Below are 12,561 nucleotides of genomic sequence, written 5' to 3'. Positions count from 1 at the left end.
AAAACGCCTTAGATCATTTCTTTATGCCTTTTGACAGTCGGCCCATTATGGCTCCTTTTGGCAAACTTCGATCTCGTCAAATATTTCCCGGATAATTTGAGGCTTTTGAGGGAGAAAGAGAGGAGAGAGGTGGAGAGCAAAGGCTACCATTCAACCGTCAAAAAATAAAAATAAAATCCATATATATATATATATATGGGCCTTTTGGGCTCATGAATATAGAACGTGCTTAGCTTGGACTCTGCTGCTTCCTCGAATGAAAGAGAAACAATTCTCTATTTCACCTCATCTAGGACACCTAAAAAAATTGTTGGACAATTTTGGAGGTTCGGAAGGACATGCAGCTTCTGAAGGGTCTGGAGGGCCACACGAGAACCTCCACAGCTTCCGAAAAATGCCCCAAAATGCTCTGGAGAATAGTGGTCGGGGAAAAGCCGGCTTATCATGCAAAACGTCGTGGCATGTCAGCTTTGACACGTGTGTCATGGGTTCATCATCACTGCAGTAAAGATCTCCAGCTTGGGCCCCGCTCTTTTGAAAGGCTGTGCAATCGGTCGTGGAAAGAAAGGAAGAAGCAAGGAAGTGGAGACCTGTTGACTAACTCATCTTTTTTTGGGGGGGAGGATGAGTATTTAAAAAGTGTCCCTTTCAAACGCTCAGCAGAGAGATGGAGAAAAGAAAAAAACCCAAAGCTGCGGTTTGCTTTCAATTTTTTCTTTCTCTTTTTTTCTCCAAATGCTCTTTCTGAAGAGGAGGATACCAATTTCCATGACAACAATTCAATTAAATGTAGAAAGTAAAACCTCTGTCAGAACCAAACTGACAGGGCGGTGGGGGGGGACAGTGGGGTGAATGTGTGTTTTGCGAAGGAAGAAATGTACCAAGAAAACGAGAGAAGGAAGAGGAGGAGGAGGAGGAGGAGAGGAGGGGGAGGGGGGGGAGTGACTAAGTAAAAACCAACTAGGTTTAAATGCAACAGCTCAATTATTGAAAGCGAATCCGGGAGCTCTGAAGCAGGTCTCTGAAAGAGAAAGGAAAACAGGTGGGAAGCAGGTGGAAGAAAGCAAGTCATGTGGCTTTTCTCCTTTGGAGATTGAATCGCCAAGGTCACCCTCAGCTCCACAAATGTGCTGGTGTGGAACCTGAAAGTTAGCAGCATTGGGAGGAGGAGGAGGAGGAAGAGTACAGGGGCGGGAAGGAAGGAGGAAGGAAGGAAGGAAGGAAGGAAGGAAGGAAGGAAGGAAGGAAGGTGAGGGGTGAGGGGTGAGGGTGAGGGAGGGAGGGAGGGAGGAATGTAGGAAGAGGAGGTGAGGGAGGGGGAGGGAGGGAGGAAGAAATGAAGGAAAGAACGAACGAATGAAGGAAGAGGAGGGGAGGGAGGGAAGAAGGAAAAAAGGGGAAGGGGAGGAAGGAAGGAAGGAAGGAAGGGGAGGGGGAGGAAGGAAGAAGAGGGGGAGGAAGGAAGGGGAGGGGAAGGAAGGAAGGAAGAAGAGGGAGAGGAGGGGAAGGAAGGAAAGGGAGGGGAGGGGAAGGGAAGGTAGGGAGGAAGGAAGAGGAGGGGGTAGGAAGGAGGACGGAAGGAAGGAAAGAAGGAAGGAAGGAAGAGGATAAGGAAGGAAGAAGGGGAGGAAGGAAGGAAGAAGGGGAGGAGGGAAGGAAGGGTAGGAAGAGGAGGGGAGTGTAGCAAGGGGAAGGAAGGAAAGGGAGGTGAGGGAAGGTAGGGAGGAAGGAAGAGGAGGGGGAGGAAGGGAGGGAGGGAGGAAGGGAGGGAGGAAGGAAGGAAGGAAGGAAGGAAGGAAGGAAGGAAGGAAGAGGAGGGGGAGGGAGGAAGGAAGGAAGGATGGAAGGAACGACGATACGAACGAATGAACAAAAGAAGGAAGGAAGAGGAGGGGGAGGAAGGAAGGAAGGAAGGGGAGGGGAAGGGGAGGAAGGGGAGGGGAGGGGAGGGGAGAGGGGAGGAAGGAAGGAAGAAGGAAGGAAGGAAGGAAGGAAGGAAGGAAGGAAGGAAGGAAGGAAGGAAGGGCTTCTGGAGCAGCTTGGACCTCACTCAATCTTCTTCTCTTGCTACAACAGCAGAAGAATCTCATCTGGAAAGGCAACGCTTTGAAATACCGGCTTGTAAGGGTCACCGGTGAGGGGGGGGGGGAACTCACTTAACAAATGTCTCACATTTGCAACAGACATGTTGGCCTCAATTGTGGTCGTAAATTTGAGGTTCCATCTAGCCTGAGAGCAACCTATGTCCGTATATCCTGCACAGCATCTCTGGTTGCTCTTCCCTTTTTTCTTCTTCTCAGTCTCCAGATTATACAGGTGGTCCTCGATTTACGACCACAATTAAGCCAAAGTTGTTAAGTGAGACATCTGCTAAGTGTGTTTTGCCCCAGGTTACGATCTTCCTTACCACGGTTGTTCAGCAAATCACTGCACTTGTTAAGTTAGCAACAAGGCTGTTAAGGGAATCTGGCTTCCCCCACTGACTGGGCTTGTAAGAAAGGGGGAGGGGCAGTGGTCATGTGACCCCAGGACATTGTCATAAACATGAATCAATTACCAAGCATCCCAATTTCGGTCGCATGATCACAAGGATGTTGCAAAGGTGGCAACTGTGAAAACGGTCAGACGTCACTTTTTCAGTGATGTTGTAACTTCAGATTAACAAAGTTGGAAGGGACCTTGGAGGTCATCTAGTCCAACCCTCCGCCCAAGCAAGAGACCCTACACCATTTCTGACAGATGGCAGTCCAGTCTCTTCTTGAAAGCCTCCAGGGATGAAGCTCCCACAACTTCTGAAGGCAACTTCTGTTCCTTCGGTTGATTGTTCTCACTGTCAGAAAATTCCTCCTCATTTCTAGGTTGAATCTCTCCTTGGTCAGTTTCCACCCATTATTCCTTGTCTGGCCTTCGGGTGCTTTGGAGAATAGCTTGACCCCCTTCCTCCTCTCTGGGCTGGCCCTCCAATATTGGAAGACTCCTCTCCTGTCTCCCCTGGTCCTTCTCTTCACTAGACCAGCCATGCCCAGTTCCTGCAACTGTTCATCGTATGTTTCAGTTTCCAGGCCTTTGATCATCTTAGATAGATTCAGATTAACAGAGTTGGAAGGGACCTTGTAAGTCATCTAGTCCAACCCCCCACCCAAGCAGGAGACCCTCGACCACTTCTGACAGATCCGGGGATGAAGCTCCCACAACTTCTGAAGGCAACTTCTGTTCCATCAGTTGATTGTTCTCACTGTCAGGAAATTCCTCCTTATTTCCAGGTTGAATCTCTCCTTGATCCGTTTCCATCCTTTATTCCTTGTCTGGCCTTCAGGTGCTTTGGGGAATAGCTTGACCCCCTTCCTCCTCTCTGTGGCAGCCCCTCCAATATTGGAAGACTGCTATCATGTCTTCCCTGGTCCTTTTCTTCACTGGACTAGCCATGCCCGGTTCCTGCAAAAGCTCATTGTATGTTTTATCCTCCAGTCCCCTCATCATCTGGTTGCTCTTCTCTGCACTCTTTCTAGAGTCTCAACATCTTTTTTATAGTGTGGTGACCAAAACTGGATGCAGTATTCTAGATGTGGCCTTACTAAGGCTTTATAGAGTGGTATTAGTACTTCAAACGGTCACTAAATGAAGTGTTGTAAATTGGGGACGACCTGTAATATCTACACACACACACTTCTGCCAAGCAAAACCAGCCTGCCTAGCTTTAGCCCAACTCATTAACAGTAACAGAGTTGGAAGGGATCCTAGAGGTCATCTAGTCCAACCCCCCCCCCCTGCTTATGCAGGAGACCTGCCCTAGGGATTCGAACCGCCGAACTGCCGACCTTTCTGATCGACGAGCTCAGTGTCTTAGCCGCTGAGCCACCTAGTCAGGCTCTTTCCCACACGGAGGAGCTACCAGCGTGAGCTCCGGTTCGGCACATTGAAAGTTGAAAGAAAAACAACGGACCGCTCTCGAACGATGGAGCTCTCCTCCTCCTCCTCCTCCTCTTCTCTCTCTCTCCCCTTCTCCATACAGGAGTCATTTAATAAGGCAAAAACTCATTTCGTTGCTCCTCCGCGTTCAGGGCCGCATCGCCATGGCGACAGTTGGTGAATCAGATATTAGTAGAAATAGCCTCTCGCGCTGTGGCACCGCGGGCTTTTCTGATCCCTTGCCAAATAAATAAATAAAACACCAAAAAATCCTCCGGACTCCGGCCATTAGCAATCCGGTTGTACTGAGCATAGGCTCCCCTTGGTTGTTTAAAAAGCCGGTTTTAAGAAATCCACACCGGAATGGCTCACGTATTTAGTATAATCAATGCAATTTTATTTTATTTTATTTTTTCTGACTGCTGCGGACAAGAAGATCAGCAGATCTGGGAAACCACCGGCTTGGCTTCCCTTCCCTCGAGAGCCCGTTGCATTAGTAGGACAGAAGTCAGATCAGCTAGACAGCTGCGTTCTCCAAATCGCTTGGCTACGCTTCAAGCAAAGATTGCACAACTGATTGCGATCTAGTCAGGAGCCCTCTTAAAATGGGCAACAGACAATCTCTCCGAAGCAACAATCATCATCATCTTCTTTTAATGAACCCATAATCCCTTGCATCGGGGTGGAGTCTGGGCAACTGAATGGAGCTGAGTGTTTACTGGCCGGATGCCCTTCCTGTTGCCAATGCGGAGTTTTGTTCAGCAGATACAATCTCATCGTGCCCAGAGAGAGAAATATCTGCCTCTACCTAGGATCGAACTCCCAGCCTCCTGATTGTGAGGCAAGAGCTCCACCTCTAGGCCACCGCCCCACTCCTCTCCGATGCAACAATCCCTACCAAAAAAGGGATATGATTTTTTTCTCTTCCATCCTTTCCCACCCTCAGCCAGATCAGGCTATCAAGCTTTAATTTGTCTGCAATCTTAACCCAGGACGACATGGGTAGTCCTTGACTTATGACCACAATTGAGGCCAGGTTTTCTGCTGCTAAGTGAGAAAGTTGTTCAGGGAGTTTTGCCTTATTTTAGGACCTTTGTATACAGGTAGTCCCCGACTTACAGCCACAATTGGGCCCAAAATTTATGTTGTTAAGTGAGACATTTATTAAGTGACGTTCACCCCGTTTTACAACCATAATTGCCACAATTGTTAAGTGAATCACTGCACTTGTTAAGTTAGTGAGTTAGGCTGTTAAGTGAATCCAGCTTCCCCATTGACTTTGCTTGTCAGGTCGCAAAAGGGACCTTCCATCATAAGTACATGGCAGTTGCCAAGCTTCTGAATTTTGATTACGTGACCCCGGGGGATACTGCAATGGTCGTAAGAGTGAAAAACAGTCATAAGTCTCTTTTTTCAGTGCTGTTGTAATTTTGCTCGCTAAACAAATCCTTGTAGGTTGAGGACTACGTATATTCTCAAATTTTTACCGTTGCTTTTTTAAATGGACAATTTAAAAAATCCATCAATTATAAAGAGAGAATCAAGGAAATGTTAAGACATGCCTTTTGGATACATTCATCCAGTGGTGGGATTCAGCCAGTTCGCACCTATTTGGGAGAGCCGCTTGCTAACTTTCTAAGTGGTTCAGAGAACCGGTTGTTGGAAGAAATCTTATTTTGTTTTGTTTTTTCCACTTTACAGGGCTAATCCTGTAAGGAAGGCAGAAAGGAAACATTCTGGCGGTATTTCTAGCCTAATCTTTATTGCCCTGCTTACAGAAACTGCCTCTCTGGTTAACCCTTATTACATTGTAACAGCTAAGGCGAAGCACCCATCGACGTGAGTGACGTTGAGTTGGCCACGCCCACCCAGTCACATGACCACCGAGCCACACCTACCCAGCTGGTCATTAGGGCAGAAAACCGGTGGCTAAATTACTTGAATCCTACCACTGCGTTCATCCTAAAATAAAAGGCAGAATTGCAACCAGGATGGAAGATGACGGTTTAGATCTGGGGAGATTTCATTAGTTTTCTATTTTCTTTTTCTTTCTTAAAAAAGCTTTTTTTTTTCACTACGAGAGAGAAAAAGCAGAGAAGGGCCAGAGAAGACGGCGTATGCGCATTGTTATTACTGGTGCATATATATATTTCCTGAGCAAAGATGACAGTGCTATAATAAAACAACAATCCTCCATGGCTTTCAGCACCCTGGAAGTATGACTTGACTATTCTTATCTTTATTCAGATATATATTAGTAAGAGAGAGAGAGAGAGAGACAGAGACAGAGACAGAGACAGAGACAGAGGAAGAGAGAATGCCTTTATCATTCGAAGAGACAGTAATAGGATGTGTTGAATCAGTAAATAAATCCAGTCCGTTTAATCAATGTTGGGAGGGAAATATCGTTGCCTGGTTTGTGCGTGTCAAATATGTGTGTGTTGGGATGTGCGCGCAATGGTTCAGCAGCCAAAGTGAGGAACTCCAAGAGGCATCCCTGCTCTTTCTGCATTCTACTCACCTCCAAAATTCTCAAGAAATATACCAAATAAGGGGAAAATATTGCACAACAAAGGAGAAAGAAAGGAGAGAGGAATAGCGGCATAGTGGTGGGATTCAGCCGGTTCGCACCACTTCAGGAGAACCGGCTGTTAACTTTCTGAGCAGTTTGGCAAAAGTGGTTGTTGGAAGAATCATTAGGGCAGAGAACCGGTTGTTAAATTACTTGAATCCCACCACTGAGTAGCGGGATAGATGAGGAGGAGGAGGAGGAGAGAGAGGAATGGAAGAAAGGGGAAGGAGAGGAAGAAAGGATGGAGGGCAAGAGCAGGAGAGAAGGTGAGAAGGGGTAAAAGAAGGGAGGAGTGGGGGTGAGGAAGGGGAAGTAGGGAAGAGGGGAGGAGAGGAGGAGGAAGAAAGTAGAAGAGGAGAGGAGGGAGGGAGGGGAAAGAAAGAAGAAGGAGAAGGTTTGTTGTGAAAAGAGGGAAGAGAGAGGGTAGAAGAGCAAGCCCAAATGTAATTAAAAGGTCTTATTTTTATGCTTTCGTTAGAAAATATAATATATATATATGATTAATTATGGATAAGAGAATGTACATTTACAATATGTGTATAAGAAATAAAAATAAAAAACTTTTTTCAAAAACAAAAAATTCCCAAGAAAAGCTACAGGCTTACAACCATTCGAAGTTACCACCTGGCTGAAAAAAGTGACATAGGACAGTTTTTCACCGTTTCGACCGATGCAACATCCCCCGAGGTCAAAATTCAGGCGCTTGGCAACTGCTTCGTATTTATGACAGTTGTGGCGTCCCGGGGTCATGCGATCCCACTTTTGCGACCTTCTGACAAGCGAAGACAACGGGGAAGGGAGATTCGCTCAAATTTCCTAACAGGGAGGACAATTAACCAGTGGAACAGCTTGCCACCAGGAAGTTGTGGGTGGCTCCATCACTGGAGGCTTTTAAGAAGAGACTGGCAGCCATTCGTCCAGGATGATATAAGGCAGTGTTTCTCAACCTTGGTAGCTTGAAGATGGGTGGACTTCAACTCCCAGAATCCTCCAGCCAGAAGCTAACTGGCTGCCAGCAGGGGTCACCGCTAACTTTGTAGGTTGTCTGAGTCCCAGGCTTGGTTGAAGCTTGTTGGGTGATGCAATGAAGGGGCTTGTTGTGCCATGTGGTGAGCTCTGCTGCTAGAGGGCTAATCCTATTATGTCCTGAGGGTCATGTCTTAATCCCATCACCCTGGAGTTGAAGGTCTAATTGTCTTTTAGATAGGCTGGCCCAGTCCTGCTCAATGGGAACATGTTTCTTCTTTTATCATCCAGGGAAATATAATATTCTGCCTTTTTAATATTTCCTAGAATATTTCATTCTTCTAGGAGAGGGGTGGGTGCTAAGTTTCTACAACCAACATGTACAAACCAGGCAAGAGTTTCCCAACATTGATTAAACAGGCACTGATTCAACACATCCTATTACTGTCTCTTCGAATGATAAAGGCAAGCCCGCTTTGCCGGAAAGCTGTTAGCCTCTTCTGCTGTGGAAGAGGCTGGTGTGGAAGCTGCCAGTGAAATCCTTGGCAAAACATAAGCCTCTTCGTCAATTTTTCTAAAAGCGAGGAAGACGCTGACAGATTCTGGAAAAGAGTCTCGAGCAATCTTTTTGAGATGAGGAATATCTCTTTTTTTCCCCAGTCCTTCGGGACTTGGCCAGTTCCTGGACATTTTGCCAAGATGGTGAAAAGAAATTTGGGTCTGGTCATTGGCAGGTCCCTTCCAAATCCTGGAAGCCTGTAGCTCTGGACTCATTCGAAGTCAGTAGACCTTCTCCAACTGTGTCTTTCTCCAGCTCAGGGCAAAATCCTGTTCTTTCACAACTGCTTGGTAGAACACACAAACACACAAACACACACACACTTCTTGGAGAAGAATTATTCATAATTCTGAAGACTTTCGTCTTTGTGATTGGGACTGTTACACCATTTCTTTTGTTCTTTTTACTTTTGACTGCGCTAGAAAACTGTTCTTTTGGGGGGGGGTGTTTATATCCTACTTTTTTTATGAACTGGAAAGGGAAAAAGAAAACAATACTCTAGTATTTTAGAGTATTTTTAAAAAGAGCAAACTGGCAACCACTGGAGGATTCCTCCTCCGTGTAAATATGTACCCAGAGTTTTGCACGACAATTTCACTAAAGGATGACCGTATTTCATTGCAATCATCCAGACATCATCTGCATCTATAAGCAATTTGTTCTTAAGTCACGAGTAGCATCAGGTCTTCCATCCACGGAGTAATTGGCCCCATAAATTTACCTCTCCAATGTTGAAGGGCCAACCCGTCTCTTAGCAATAAGAAGAGCGAGGCGAATCCGTTTCTTCGCTCATCAATTTCCATATAAGAGGTACACGGCTCAAAAGAAGCCGTAGACATCCCGAAATATTAAATTCCCTCTCGGAGTCAAATTAAAATGGGCCATTACAGCTTCCCGGAACGTAACCACTTTAGAACACTGCAAAACCGTCACTTTTAGTGGAACATTAAGAAGTATGGTTTTGTTGTTCTTAGCATCTTTTGTGAAGCAACCTCAGCTCGTTTTTGAATTTTGGCTTTCTTAAAACTGCTTTGCAAATTTAGATTATCTCTCTCTGCCCCAGTGATGGCTAACCTTTTTGCCGTTGCGTGCCACAAAAGCGGGGGGGAGCACGGGGGGGTTGTCTGCCTGCGTGCCACACCCATAATTCAATGTGCCCCGCCCCCCACACATGCGCACATGACCACCACCACCCCGTGCTCCCTCCGCTTTTAGCACGTGATGGCATGGTAGGCCTGTTTTCCACCCTCCCCAGGCTCCAGAGCCTTTCTCAGGAGACTGGGGAGGGCGAAAACGGTTTCTCCACCCCCCCAGAGGCCCTCTGGAGGCCAGAAATGACCCGTTCCCCGATTTCCAATAGGCCCAGAAGGCCCGTTTTTTGCCCTCCATAGGCTCCAGAGGCTTTTTAGGAGCCTGGCTAGGGCAAAAAACTGCCTTCCCCACCCCCCGGAGGCTGGAAACAGCCCGTTTCCTGACTTCCGGTGGGCCTGGAAGGGCTGAAAATCAGGTGGCTGGCGCACGCATGCGTGCTGGAGCTGAGCTAGCGCAACGCTTGCGTGCCCACAGATACAGCTCCGCGTGCCGCCTGTGGCACGCGTGCCATAGGTTCGCCATCAGGGATCTGCTCTTTTCCTTGGCGATCTCTTTATTTTTTATTTTTTGTTCCATTCCCAGAAGCATGCTTTCTTGGTGTTCAGATGTTCATGAAACTGCCTTCTAGAGTAGGGGTCCCCAAGCCCCAGTGCATGAACTGGCACTAGTCCAGGGCATGCCAGATACCAGGTGTTGTGGCCCGTCAGCTGCTAGCGGAGCTAACCGCAGAGTCAGACGAGGAGGAGGTTGAGGGAGGGCCTAGGCTGGCTTCGGAGCCTTTGGAAGGCTCTGATAAGGAAGCAGCATAGGAGACAGAGGCAGAGCAGGGGCCTTCCATCCTCCCCCAGGTGGAGAGGCAGCTGTCTTCAGGGCCTGAGCTGAGTGAGGGGGAGGAACAGATGGGGCCCATCCCAGATGCGCGTATGCGGGGAGTGGGGAGGAGAGGAGAGGAGAGGAGAGGAGAGGAGAGGAGAGGAGAGGAGAGGAGAGGAAAAGAAAGGAAAGGAAAGGAAAGGAAAGGAAAGGAAAGGAAAGGAAAGGAAAGGAAAGGAAAGGAAAGGAAAGGAAAGGAAAGGAAAGGAAAGGAAAGGAAAAATCCAGCTCTCGAGGAAAAGGAGAAGTGGATGCAAGCCAGCCCCTCCTTGGCTGGGAAATAAATAGGAGGGGTTTGGGAGTGGCTGGTTGTCGCAGACAACCTTTAACAGATTAACAAAGTTGGAAGGGACCTTGTAGGTCATCTAGTCCAACCCCCCACCCAAGCAGGAGACCCTACACCATTTCTGACAGATGGCATTCCGGTCTCTTCTTGGAAATCAAATAAAAAAAAAAAAAGGTTGGGGGCCGCTGTTCTAGAGGGAGTCCTCGACTTACAACCATTCATTTACAGACTGTTCTAAGTGACAATGGCACTGAAAAGGGGATTTATGAGCAGTCCTCACACTTGCGACCGTTGCAGGATCCCTATTGTCACATGAACAAAATCTAGGCGCTTGGCCATCGACATGTATTTAGGACAGTGGCAGCATCCTGGGGTCAGGTGATCACCGTTTGCAACCTTCTTGGCCAGCTTCTGACAAGCAAAGTCAATGAGAGGAGCTGGATTCACTTGTGATCACATGATTCACTTAACAATTCAGTGATTTATTTAACAACCGTGGCAAAAAAAGATTATGAAATCCATGCTGGCCGAGGAATTCTGGCAATGGTGAAATCCTATTTCTTTTACTACCGGTTCTATGGGTGTGGCTTGGTGGGCATGGCAGGGGAAGGATACTGCATAATCCCCATTCCCTCCCCACTCCTGAGGGAAGGATATTGCAAAATCTCCATTCCCACCCCAATCTGGGGCCAGCCGGAGATGGCTGAGAGATATTTGCCGGTTCTCCGAACTACTCAAAATTTCCACTACTGGTTCTTCAGAACCTATCAGAACCTGTTGGATTTCACCCCTGAATTCTGGGAGTTGGAATCCATCCATGCTGGCCGAGAAATTCTGGGAGTCGGAGTCCATGCATGCTGGCTGAGGAATTCTGGGAGTTGGAGTCCACCCAGCTTAAAGTTGCCAAGCTGGGGAAACACCACCCTAAAATGTTAATTGCTGCACTGATCTCCACAGTAGCAGCTGCCTGGGCAACGCATGGAACAGCAACTCTTGGAGACAGCACAACTTGGCAACACAACGCTGAAAGAAAGTGGGTGGGTGGAAGGAGAGGAGAGGAGAAGGGAGGGAAGAAGGCTGTGCATCTGAGCCCCAGTACATGGCAAAGGTGAGCATCATCTGAAGAACATTCAACCAATGCTGGCCCTTTGAGCAGGTTGCTCTCCAAAGTCCTGGAATCAAGCCCAAATCAGGGATCATAATTAGATCAGGCCGATTGCTATTCCCCTGATATTTATTAATTGGGGGCAGAGGTATTTCGAGCTGGGGGAGGGGGGTGGGGTATCCCAGTTTGTAATTCCCCTGCCCAAAGAGCCATTTCTCAGACCGGCCTTTGGATTAAAATTGTAGCCGCCGAATCACTTTCAACAAACGGCGTCACCAACCATTGCTCGAAAAACAAAACGGTTTTGCAATGGAAAATAGATTGCGCCAACCTGGTCTGTTGATGTTGGGTGTTTTTTTTTTTTCCCCTGTTGTGAACAGTGAAAGCAGATAAATATATGCTCTTGCTGCCAGCAGAACACATTCCTAGGTGCTTTTTCCCCCCCCTTGCAACATTGAAATACCTTCTAGCAAAGATTGAATTGAGCCACTGATGGATATGACAGAATGATAAGGCATCACGTTTAAAGGAGGAGAAAGCCCATCTAGCTAGGAAAAGCGCTTTTAAGGCTCAGCTTCTCTCTGGCCACGAAAAGACTGGCATACTGTGGACTTTCAAGGACCAGGAAAACCCCATTCTCTTAGGAACAAAATTTAAATTGGTGCCTTGGTGGAGCAGCGGACTAAAGTGCTGTTAAAAAGTAGCACTTAGTTGCCAGCTGCCTGCAATTACTGCGAGTTCAAATCTCACCAGGCTCAAGGTTGACTCAGCCTTCCATCCTTTCGAGGTAGATAAAATGAGGACACGGATTGTGGGGGCAATAAACTGACTTTGTATAAAAAAGAACACCGCTTGGAGTGGGGGGGCCCGAAAGCCCTACTAAGCAGGTATATACAAAAGTATGAAGGCTATTGCTTAACGCATTGTAAGCCACCCTGAGTCTCCAGAGAAGGGCGGCATATAAATCGAACCAATAAATAAATAAATAAAGCAGTTTGGGAAATGTAGCCATCTGGCGAGGGGAGAAATGGATGGATGGATGGATGGATGGATGGATGGATGGATGGATGGATGGATGGATGGAGCAGCTGAGGCTACCTGTAGGTGACAAGAGGAAAGAGAAGAGATGGGCCAGAGAGAAAATCAGAAACCCTGATAGAGAGCCAAGAGTTCAGGAACGTCTAATCTCTAGCAGAAAG

At 47.3% G+C, this 12,561-nt stretch overlaps 1 protein-coding gene across 1 annotated transcript in view; it reads right to left on the bottom strand.

Moving 5' to 3' along the window:
- LOC139321820 (transmembrane protein 132B-like) overlaps positions 1 to 12,561 on the bottom strand; it is a 259,956-nt gene that overhangs the window by 224,896 nt on the left and 22,499 nt on the right.

Source organism: Pituophis catenifer, unplaced genomic scaffold (assembly GCF_029215685.1).
Source record: "Pituophis catenifer annectens isolate HBS135680 unplaced genomic scaffold, rPitCat1.0.hap2 SCAF_10, whole genome shotgun sequence".
In the NCBI taxonomy this organism is placed as follows: Eukaryota; Metazoa; Chordata; class Lepidosauria; order Squamata; family Colubridae; genus Pituophis; species Pituophis catenifer.
Note: the sequence above shows the minus strand (reverse complement) of the source record. Positions and strands in the feature narration are given on the sequence as shown.